Source organism: Barbus barbus (genome assembly GCF_936440315.1).
Source record: "Barbus barbus genome assembly, chromosome: 34".
NCBI lineage: Eukaryota > Metazoa > Chordata > Actinopteri > Cypriniformes > Cyprinidae > Barbus > Barbus barbus.
The window spans coordinates 6,641,235-6,654,258 of NC_136762.1; positions in this window are offsets into that span (position 1 = coordinate 6,641,235).

The window sequence follows — 13,024 nt, forward strand, 5'->3', positions numbered from 1 at the left end:
TCGCATGAACTCTCAAATCTCCTATTATTTAGTGGTCTTAAAATATTTTTGAAAATCTGAACCGAGTACTGATCAGTACTGAAAGTCAAATTGTCAGACACAACTGGTAAAACTAATTTAGTAGTTGTGTCTGTATTTTCCTTTAGAGTTAAACCAGCATATTAATCAAATCAGCATATTAGAATGCTTTCTGAAGAATCATGTGACACTAAAGACTGGAAAGAACATTCAGCTTTGCATCACAGCAATAAATTACATTTTACTATATTTCATCAAATAAATGAATTCTTGCTGAGGATTAAAAACTATTGATTTTATCAAACACCTTAAGTTCTATTTAAATGACTTGTGATGAGATCAGAACAACAGAAGTGAATGTTTGATACAAGAAATGCGAAAACGAAAGCAACAGTTGCTCACTATAAATGGAGTGATGCTGGTTAATTACTTATAAAGCCCTGAATGGTTTAGCTCCTCTGTACTTGAGCGAGCTCTTATTTCATTATAGTCATCCACGTCCATTACGTTCTCAAAACTCTGGCTATTTGATAATACCTAGAATATCAAAATCAACTGCGGGGGGCAGATCCTTTTTCTAGCACCCAAACTCTGGAACAGTCTACCTAACACTGTTCAGGAGGCAGACACACTCTGTCAGTTTAAATCTAGATTAAAGACCCATCTCTTTAACCTGGTTTACACATAACACACTAATACACTTCTAATATTCAAGTATTGTTTGGCTGCATTAACTAGGTCAACCGGAACCGGGAACACTTCCCAAAACACACAATGTACTTGTTACATCGTAAGAAGATTGACATCTACGCTAATATTAGTCTGTTTCTCTCTTATTCCGAGGTCACCGTAGCCACCGTTGGTGGATGGTGGATCAGCACCCAGAGATCCACAAATCGAAAGTGTGTTGTGCTAATGTTCTTATATGCTAATACATTTCACTTGGTTTGATATTTTGTTGCATTGTATATTTTTAAATGTGGCTTAAGTGTCCAAATACGTTTGAGGTCACTGTATAACCTTAAAAGATGATACTAGATACTTTGCTCAAAATTGTATGTACACTCTTTCATAGTTTCATATTGATGACATGAACCATTTTTGGTTCTCCAAAGAACTTTTCAATAAGAGTTCTTAAAAGAATCTTTATTTTCTTAGTGTGAAAAACTTTCTTTTTTTAATATAAAGACCATTCCTTAACTATTAAGAACCTTTTGATGAATGGAAAGGTTCCATGGATGTTAAGGTTCTTCATGGAAACATTATTTTTATTTTTAAGAGACATGTGACAAATGATAGCTGCAAACTGCCACATTGCTGTCTTTTATAGGAGCACAAATCCCTCAAGATCTAGATTATTTTTTTTCCATTAGATATGTCATAAGCAATGAACTGTCTCAGCTTTAAAGAATAACCTTTTCACCCTAATTGGGAGGATTTGCACTAATTCAGAGGTTTGTTTTATTGAGGTTAACCTTTTAACAACCCTTGCCATTTGAGCAACTTGTTGAAGAGTCTGTTTTTCCTGAATGGCCATACGCACCGTCTTGGGACGTCAGCACTTGGGATGATCGCCTATCATTTATCTGATCTCCAGGAGTGTCTCTGAGACCTAATGACAGAGAAATCCTACAATCAGATAATCTGACATGACATAAAAGATTTCAGACTGCATGTATTGAAAGAGAAAACACGATCACATAATTGATAGCTTGTAAATCCCACACACTTGTACTGATCACTGAACATTAAAGCAAAACAAATGATGCAGAATGTGTCTTGACAGGGGGAGGATGATGGTTTAAGTGTCTCATCTTTCTAATCTTCCAACAGCATCCCTTTTGGCTGAGCCAGATTCTCTTTCTCTTCTCCATCTTTTTCAGAGCTCTGAACCCTCTGAACGATTGTCTTGAGTGTAAAAGCAATGCTGGAGAACTGGAACTGAGATTTCAGACGTGGCGTCCACAGTTGATGAAAGGTAAACGACAAGTGCTTTTAAACAACGACTCCTCTATGATTCTGTAAGGACCCCACCCTGATGTTGGAAATATAAAACTACCTCTCAAGTGTTAGGTTACACCTATTATGGATCATATGTTTCATTGATTTGTTGGCATAACAGAATAATGTTTTGAGATGTGAAGGGTTTGGAACAAAGCACAGGATTAATAATGTTTCAAAGGTTGTCTAAATGATGTTCTAAAAGGTTCTATATTTAATAGACTAGTAAACTGGCTTTGGTTGAACGTGAGATGACATATCAGACTAATTGTTGAGAATTTAGATGACTTATGGGTATTGAAAGTCTTGATTGTTTAAATTGGCATCTTTTATTGAGAGAGGAAGATCAAGTAAATATAGTGGGGGAGGTATTACAAGTCTTAACCATCTTTTCTAACCATGGAATATATATATATTTCTTTTTTTTTTTTTTTTTATTATAGCACTCTTATAAAATAAAGGTTATTCTATGGCATCACTACAAAAACACCCTTTTGGAACCTTTATTTTTTTGTATTTCCTGTAACCAAATTAAAGTTTATTTTTTGAATGTATATGTAGGCCGTTTCTCAAACGGAAGGCTGCATCCTCCGGAGGTCGCATTTGTAAGCTGCATATGACATCAAGCCTGGTTTATTTCAGTTAACTGACCATTACATTCGCGAGTCATAAGCATATTACAACAACTTACACTTAACTAAGAATAATGGTCAAATTTATAACTGTTAATATTCTAAAATAAGATCTTCTTTATGACGTATGCAGCCTACAAATGCGACCTCCGGAGGATGCAGCCTTCCGTTTGAGAAACGGCCATAGAGTTCTGGCATGAAACTCTAAGTTGGCGCAGTCTGATAGGTCCAACTCAATCTGACATCATTAACATATGGCTCAGCTGATTGGTTTTCTCCTGTATCAGTAGCCAATGAGCTCAGTATTCAAATACCTGGCTTTGGCTGTAGCAGTTGGCAGCGCACTTCAGAAACCCTCCACCTTCCCGTGCTCCACCTGTATAGATCTGCTACGAGGTGATTCATGTATGCTATATGGGGTTATTCATATGCATTATATGTGCAGCAGCAGTATTTCCTACATGCTCACAGCAGCATGTTGTGGATGTATTGGCAGTAGCAGGTCTTGGTACTTGCTCTGCCGCAGCAGCAGCGTAGCAGATCAATACCAAATACATTAACATTGTCATGTACATTACCATGCCAATCCCTCTGAGAGTTGTCATGACAGAACTATTTATATTCTGGAACAATTACAGCTCATTCTGAGTGAATAACTCATTCATCCTTTAATATTTTTTCTTGAAAGCTGAGGTTATCCTCCCTGTTAAACCAAAGCTGCACTTTTTTTCTTGCCATTTACTTTAGCGTTCAAAAGTTTCAAGTCGGTAAGATTTTCAAATGTTTTTGAAAGTTTCTTTTTCTCACCAAGGCTGCGATTATTTGATCAAATATAATAAAACAGTAATATTGTGCAGTATTATTACAATTTATAATAACTGTTTTCTAATGTAATGTATTCCTGATGACAAACCTGAATTCAGAGCAGCCGTTTTCAGTGCCACATGATCCTGCTTAACATTTTGTGGAAACAATGATGAAGTACATTTTTAGGATTCTTTGGTAAATAGAAGATTAAATAGAATAGCATTTATTTGAAACTGAACCATTTTTTACTCTCAATTTTATAAATTCTTGCTGAACGAAGATTGAAAAAAGCCAAGTGGTAGTGTAAATACACGGATTTTATAATATAATCAAAGAATGGGGAAATGCTTTGCATTAATGTATATGCATTTATGATTGTTATGTGTGTTATTAGTGGACTATTCTGCTTTACTGACCTCAGGTGACCTCACTTTAGAGTTTTATATGTGTGTTGGGAAGTAGAAAGGGAGGGGAGAAAGTTGAGAGAGTTCAGACTTTTGGGGGTCTTTTGAGGGGGTCTGTACCCTTTTTGTCTGAACATACAAACACACAACTTGTGTAGTTGAAATGAGTTTTCCTGTCCAAATTTATTTTAAGTTGTGTGTGTGTGGGGGGGGGGGGGGGGGGTTACTCCTTATGAATCCTAGAATCCCAAAGCTTTGTACACATATAAAACAAAAGCATAAATGTTTTTTATACTCCTAATATGTCACTTTTTTAGCAAGCTGATACTTAGTAGGGAAACGTGAAGTTAAATAAACCCTGTTCATGTAAATGACTGTTCATGACTGAAAGAAAGATAGGTACATAGAAAGCGGGACACAGGGAGTTTGTGTGTGTGGCTCTTTGCCGGCTGTCAGCGTCGCTCGGATGATGACCCTATTGTCCAATCAGAGCTCCTGATTGTTGTGCACTTCTTGCTTCGAGGGGGCCCTGGCATGGACCCCAGCTGCACCCCCATTAGCCCCTCTCCAGTCCATAATGAGACCCAAAATCAGTCCAAATCTCAACCATCCCAACTGGAGCACCTTCACAGTGTTGAGCAACCTTAAGTCTGTCATAAGTCCTAGTTTGCAACATCTTCAAAACAAAACAACCAGGCCTAAAATTTCAACAAGAACGCTTTAAATTTTATAATACGTAGGGCAGAAGTTTCAAAATAATGCATAGCATAGTTTTCAGACGATTTCATACAATTATAGTGGCTCAATCTCCGTTATTGTTTCAACTTGATTAAGAGGCCAGATATAAACACTGTATTGGTAGATTTGTAGACATAAAGGTCCTAAATTAAATTTGTGGTGTGTGTGTGTGTGTGTGTGTGTGTGTGTTTGTTTTTAGAGCTTGGACCCTAAAATTTGTTGTGTGTGTTTGTGTGTGTCTTGGACGCCAAGTGTGCCAGATTTAAAAGGGTTAGATCTGGACAGGGGCCAAGCCTGCAGGGGTGACATGAGAAAGAGAAGGACAAAAAAAAAGATTCAAAGGAGGAAAAAGGAACCAATCCAGAAATTACAAGCCTTTTACAAACCTTGTGGGAAGCGTTCCCGACACATGCAGGTGTACACACACTCACATAACATGAATGAAATGCCATTAGTATGAGGTAGCAGTGATATGGCGTCATCTGCTGCTGGAAATAAGTTCTGCATCCAACACCCTGACGAAACAAGGGGATGAAATTTGTTTAGAAACGTCTGTTGCAATTTGGTAGACATTATATTATATCAGTAGACTGTGTCAATTTAAGAAAAGAGAATACTTTTCTCGTCATGTTAATTCATTTTAGGTTATGAATTATGGGGGGTTTATGGGAATCGGAAACCCCTAATTTAACCCCTATTCTCGAAGGCTGGAGTGTTGTTGTTGTTGTTGTTTTAACATAAATGTGATATACTGTATGTTTCAGAAGAACAAATTAACAGGCTAACAAAAAAAGTAGCTAAATAACCTAGCGAACGTAACATGGATCTTTATCGGACGTCGACCTAATAAAAAAACTTTTTATTGCGGTGTTGTACACCTATAAGTGTAAAGTATATTTTAAAAAGTGTTTTTGATATTTGACGTTTGCCACAATAATTCACACATTTCGACAAATTTCAATCCTCTAAATATCTAACCATGTTATCTTTGTAACCACTAGAGGACGCCAAAAGCCATTTTCTAAACTGAAAGGTCAATGAATTGCAGTGTGTTTAGGCTATATTTACAAACCTAATTGCCTCATAGTGGTTTGTAATTAACAAATATACCACTTCGAGAAATGCAGGACATTAATTCTGATTTACAAAATATTTTTATTGTATTTTGTTTTCTTTTTTACTTTATTAAATTGACATTTTAAGTGACCTCCAAATCTTTAGAATTTGCTATTACAGGTATATAACAGAGTTGCCAAAGAAAACATTTATTTATTTGATATATTGAATGGTACATCAATGTTGTTTTACATCTAAGGCATGTGTGCGTGAGACTCAGAGAGAATGATTGGCAGCGCTGAGGGCTTTAACACACTTCATAAATTATACCGTGTGTCAGTAAAGCTGTTTACAGCTGATTGTGGCTGTGATTCAGAGAGCTGCCCTGCGGCCTTTCACTGTTTGCAATGCAAATCAGTCCCACCAGTAAAGAGCTAGCAGGAAGCCTGCTCATAGACCATCTAAAGCTGATGCACATGTTGATTTAATACACACACACACACATATATATAAACTCCTGACTGGCCTTTGCACAGGTACAAATCAGTCACATTGGCAAAACTGCTTTTTCAACATTTGCTAAAGACAATCTAAACTAATAGCGCTATAATCATAATCATATACTGACTGTTAATCAAATGCAATCATAAGCTGTCTGCATTATGACCTCTGCTCTAATCAGCACTAGTCATTATTTTCACCTCTTGTGGGAAACTTTATTTATTACTCTTCTCTTCTCTCTCAGGCCCACCGTCGATCATGTGCACATCTTTATCCTGAAATTCTACTCAAAATCCCCCTCACACGTTGTAAGTTATCTGATTGGCTCTGCAGCCACACACTGTGGCCCTTCAATGTTTTTGAGGAGCCCTAGTGGGTTTCTGGGAAAGAGGAAGCATTACTGTTTTCCTTGTCAGCCGATGTTTACTCAACAATGATCGCAATCACACGCTTCAACGGCTCGACGAACCTCAAGACCCAGACTGCACCTTTAGCTCCCTCTCTTCTCATTCACTTCTTCTCGTCCCTCGATTCCAGGGTCATAATATGAAACAATGCCTTTTCAAATTAATGACCTTTGTAAGATTTGAAACATTCTGTTTCAAATTAATACTTACAAGGATGCATTAAAGGGTTAGTTCACCCAAAAAAGGAAATTAGCCTATGTTTTACTCACCCTCAAGGCATCCTATAGGTGCACATGACTTTCTTCTTTCAGACAAAAGTTATATAAAACATTTTCCTTGCTCTTCCAAGCTTTAGAATGGCAGTAGGCGGGTGTATTTATTTTATTTTTATTTTTTATTTATTTTTTTTTATTTTTTTGTATAGGCGGGTGTATTTATTATTAACAGTCCAAAAGTAGTCAAATAAAGCACATCCATCTGTAATAAAACATGCCTCACACAGCTCCGGGGGGTGAATAAAGGCCTCCTGTAGCGAATCGATGCATTTTTGTAAGAACAATAACCATATTTATAACGTTATAAACACTTTTCTCTCACTTCCGATAACTGAAGAAAGTTATATACACCTCTGATGCGTTGAGAGTGAGTAAAACATAGGCTAATTTTCATTTTTGGGTGAACTAACCCTTAAAAACTGATCAAAAGTGACAGTAAAGACATTTACAATGTTACAAAAGGTTTATATTTCAAATAAATGCTGTTTTCTATTAATCAAAGAATCCTGAAAAAAAAAGTTTCATGGTTTCCACAAAATATAAAGCAGCATAAACTGATTTCAATATTAAGAAATATTTATTGAGCACCAAATCGGAATATTAGGATGATGTCTAAAGGATCATATGACACTGAAGTTGCAAAAAATTCAGGTTTTCATCCCAAAAAATAAATACAATTTTAAAATATATTTTAAAATATAAAGTTATTTTACATTGTAATAATATTTCACAATATTACTATTTTCTTTACTGTATTTTTGATCAAATAAATGCAGCTTTAGTGAACATAAGAGACTTCTTTCAAAAACAAACCAAAAGAAAATCCTACATACCCCAAATTTTCGAACACTAGTGAATTTATATTTCGTTTCCATATTTTTCTCCATCAAAATTTGGAAGCATAGGACTTCAAGTCTAGAATCACTGTATTTTATTTAGGAAAATATATGCACAAACACATTGTGAAGTTGGCATCAGCTAATATTTATACAATTGACACAAATGGCACATGTTTTGTTGAACAATCCTCAAATTTTCCCATCCTCTTTCTCCCCCGTCTTCACCCTTTGACCCCTTCACTCCATCCTCACCTCTCTCTGTGTGTCTTTCTCTCAGTCTGGGCCGTAACCCGAGGCACTGCTCTGGCTTTGCTTCCCCTCAGAATAAATGTGGGGAAACTTTAGATTTGGCCCTCTGGTGAGAGCGTAACCCCAATTTCCTCCCAGAGAAGCAGAGAGATGGAGTGGGGAGGTGGGTGGACAGGACGTTTACCTTAAACTAGGGTAACCACTGCCCGTTTCCAGGGTGACGAGCGTCATCATCATTTCTCTCGCTCTCTCGTTCTGTTTCTCTCTGTCTGTGAGGTGGACTCAGTCCCCAGTGCTTTGGAGCAAGTGATTATGAGTTCAGATTGGGAAAAAGTGTGTCACGATAATCGCTTGCTTCTTTTTCCCTTTCTAGCAATATCATATGACTATTCCCCTGAAATGCTGTCTTGGTATTGACACTCTTACCACATTTATCCTTCATTCTGTTCTTTCTCTTTTCTCCTTTCTGTCCTTTATAACTGTTAGCAAAACATGCATCAGTATTTGTACTCCTTCTGTTTAATGAATGATACTAAATGATCTCAATCTTTATACCAACTGGTTTGTTTGGGAGCTGGATTTTAGTATTTTTAAGTAGCAAATAATAATGTAAACAAAAACGTTCTTAAAATCAGTCAATGCAATTTACAATTCATCTGCGTAAGGCTAATAATATGCAAAAAGAAAAAGAAAAAAAAAAACAGACCTATTTTGAGAAATATAAATTGGTTTCATTTGTCGGTAAGATTTTTCAATGTTTTTTAAAGAAATCTCTTATGCTCACCATAATCAAAAATACAGTAAAATATTGTAAAATATTATTAGCATTTATAACAACTGTTTTGTATTTATTCTGACGATGACAAAGCTGAATTTTCAGCATCATTTCTCAGTCTTCAGTGTCACATGATCTTTCACAAATCATGCTAATATGCTAATTTGCTGCTCAAGAAACATTTATTATTATTTTCAATAAAGAAAACAGTTGAAATTTGACTTTGAATTTTTACTTTCTAAATGTTCTTTGGATTAATTTTTTTTATTTTATATTATACTGCCTATGTAATTTTTCAAAAACGCTTTAGAAAACTGAGTCGGGGACGAGTACCAAAACAATCTCATAGCCAATCAGCAGAAAGGGGTGTGTCTAATCGTGATGTGGAGGAGAGAGCGTTCAGTGAACAGCCGAGCCGAGCGACAGAAAGATAGAGATGACGGATAAAAAACAAAAAGAGGAAAACGACAGTGGAAAGATAAGGCAAGAAGTAGGACCCGTGTAAATATCGGATTAGCTTTCCAGCGCTGGAGAGAACTCAAGGAGCGGAAGGCCCTTTGTTTCTTCTCGATAGGTGAGCAACACCATGTCTACACCGGACGCACCGCGATGTTAACAGTTAAAGTCTGCCTACACTGGACGCGTGTATTTCAGCCTAGAATGTAGTTGTTTAAAACTCAAATCTGTGGTTTATTTTTAAAAACAGCGCCTATTTGAAAATGTGCTTTGCCGATTTCAGAGACATGAGCTCTATGTGATCACCAGGCGCTCAGTGCTCATGTATCCCGAAGAGAGGAGCATTACCTCGGCTAGTCCTTCTGACATTTGCCGCTGGCTCTGATGTCTCTGTAGTGGATAAACATAAGATATAATTCTTTTTGGGTAAATCTAACAGGTAATTTTTGGTCTTTATTCTATTGTTCTATTAATATGTTTAAATTAAAACGAAAAGAGGCAATATTTGACATATTTCGTCTGAGGAAGCCTGCAGCAGCCAAGGCAAGCTGACTGATGTTATCAAGTACGCTGCTCTTTGCAGAATTACCAGACTTTCGTTGTTCCGTCCGCAGGGGTTCACACTCCCAAGTCTAACTCGTGAAGTCCGAACTACCGAGGATGCAAGGCCAAAATTTGCATACTTGGTATTAAGAAACGCGCGCAGACCTAACGTTACGTCACCAGACTATTTTCCTAATCTTCTCGATACTTTAGACCACGATGGAAACGCAGACAGCAACCGGTCTGGGGGCTCCTCGGACATATTTTTCTAGGTAATTTCGGTGGAAAAGCGGCTTATGTTTCACAGAACTAATCATTGCCTGGGTTGCGTAGGCTACATATATGTGGGGTGGATCTATCAAAATAGGAGCGAGACCCTTTTGGGGTTGGGTTTGTTTTGGTGATTTCAAATATCAGCATTGGCTTCCAGAATTAGCTTACCCTGCCTTTAATCTGGGTTGTATTGTCTTTTACCTTGTGTAGTTTTGTTCATGTTTTTCGAAGAGGAGGTTATGCCACACAGCCTGTCCATATGCTTTGAGTTTTACTAAGCAGTTTCGCAAAAACTTGTCAACAATGTCAACAACAAAAAAAAACTAAATGTTTTCTCCCCATGTTGCATTTTATTGTTTTGCATCGAGTGTTGTTTTTGCTGTTCTATCCATGACCCTTACAGAAAAGACCTGCGTGCCACCAGTTGACCACCATTGCTCTACAGCATGATGCTTTCTTGTATCTTAAGCTTGGGACAGGTGCACAGAACCTGCAGCCGGCCAAATGACAAGTCCCATCATACAGAGGTATTAAGTAGAGTGGGAATTTCTCTGCTTCTCAGGGTCTTCTCACACAAAAATGGAAAAACACACACATGGTTTTTCTCTCAGTGGCTAAAACAACAGCCTGAGAAAACTATCTCGCTGTATCTGCGGACTGAAAAAAAGAGCCTTCTTTCTCTCATTTTCGGCACCCTCGCACCCTGTTTCGTCTTCTGTCCGGACTTCTCATCCGATCAGGTTTCCCTCCCGGAGTCGCTCTGCACAGCTGCACGCTTCTTTTAATCCACCTCTTTCGCACACACACCGCTATCATCTGTATTTTAAAGGATCGCCAGGAAAACACAGAGCATATTTTAAGAGAGAATCCCATAGATGCAATCCAGGAATTTTGAAACACCAATTGAAATCAAGGGAAAAAAATCCTCTGTGATTGTAAACACATGGGCGGAATTACCATAGAAACTAGCTAGTTGCATTAGTGCTAACATCCTGTCAGTTGCCACAATTACAGTGAACTTTAAAAAAAATTGCCTCAAAACTGACTCAAATATACCGTTGAGACCTTTGCTACAGAGTGCATCCAAACGACAAGATCTTAATAGTTTTTAAAGCTGAGGTTATGTCCAAATGAGTGTGTCCGGCTAGGCTATCAAGCGTAGCACATAAAAGATAATGGACCGCCTGCAGGAAACTAAATATAGATGGTGTTTTGATTACGTGAAAACTGACATTTCAAAGGAGATTAGGATCAGACCACTAAAACAACACAGCGAAGAGCCAGGAGGCAGAAGCCGAGAGAGAAAGCCACCTTTACACGCTTAGCGTAGCACGTAACTACACGGCCACATGCTCACTTTTTCCAGCTCGGGCTACTGTGAGGTGAGTGTGTTTGTGTGCGGCAACGTCACTCCGGTGACTAGCTTGGCAACACTTAGCCTTCCTTTCACGCGAACGCTAAGTGGTTGACCCCGTGACCCCTGTCTCCTTGGAGCCCATGGAAGTCCTTTCTTCGCTACGGTAGGTGGGAGTGGGTTACATCACCATCGGAGAGGGTCCCGTTAATGACGAGCAGGGGGATTGGCTGTTTTTTCCGACATTATTCTGACATTACTCCCACATTATTGTTGTATTAGTAGTGTCATTATTAGGCCAGGTGTGTTTTCACAGTGAGCAAACCCTTCGTCGCTCTGAATAGACACTATGTGGGCCAAGATTGAGATGGGACAGGGCGCCGTGTTGCCGACACGAGAGTCTTCTCACACGCATAGGTACCATGAACCTCCAAAAGTCAAACTGAGTTCACAATTTATGAATCTAAGCTGCAGCGACACATAATGGTCGATTTATTTTTATTTTAGTCATTGCTTTTTGTCTTGATGAAAAATATCCTTTGACATATTCATTTATTTTAATCTTACTAAAATAACAATTAATTTCAGTTGATCAAAATTACATTTTATATAATTTTAACATAACATTTAACAAAATCCTGATCATTGCTTATGATTAAATAAAACCATAATCTAGAATCATATATTTTCAAGAAATTTCTAGATCTTAGGTACTTTTTTTGTCATATTTTGGTCAACAGTATTTTTTTATTAATATTTTTCATCTCATTATTGGTGTATTTAGTAAAACATTAAAATGTTTTTATTTACATTTTTCATTATGATCCATCTGGTCTTCATTATTGTATGGTGACACGTAATGTACATTTATGCATGTACTCCAGTATTATATGTTCATTATATGAACATATAATGTTGCAGTTTATATGTATAGTATACATATATATATATATATATATATATATATATATACAATATAGTTTTTGTGTTGATGAAAATATCCTTTATATTTAATGAATGTTTTCATTTCATATTCATTCATTTTAATTTTAAAATAGCAACTAATTTCAGATGACAAAAGCTACATTTTAATTATGAGAGTGCAAAATTAAAACAAATATTCAAACATTTTATATAATTTATATATATATATATATATATTATCATTAAAATATTATACAAAATCCTGACTTCATTATAATTAAATAAAACATTCATATTCTTCCTCTATTTTCTTAAGATCTTGCAATATTGTTTCTTCTTGTCAAATTTTCATGAACAATATGTTTTCATTGAAATTATGGGCTTCATTATTGGCGCACAAAATATACAAGAACACCAGTATTACATTTTATAAATTTTTTTGTTTAATATTTATATATTCAAATATTCTTTATATTTAGTGTTTTGTGATACATTCATTAATTTTAATGGCCGTTAATGATAAAAAATTTACCAAATAATCAAACATTTTATATATTAATCTAAACATGTAACATAACAAAATCCTAACTTTATTGACTATGTTTGGATTATAGATTTGATTATATGAAACAACCATATTATTTCTTGGATTTTTCTTATTTTTGGTCATTGTTCTTGAGATGTAGACTGATGTATGCTTGCGTACATTGGTGCACCCAAATATTATCTCATTTTGGGTACTTTCAAAACTCCCCAAATCACTTGCACTCTC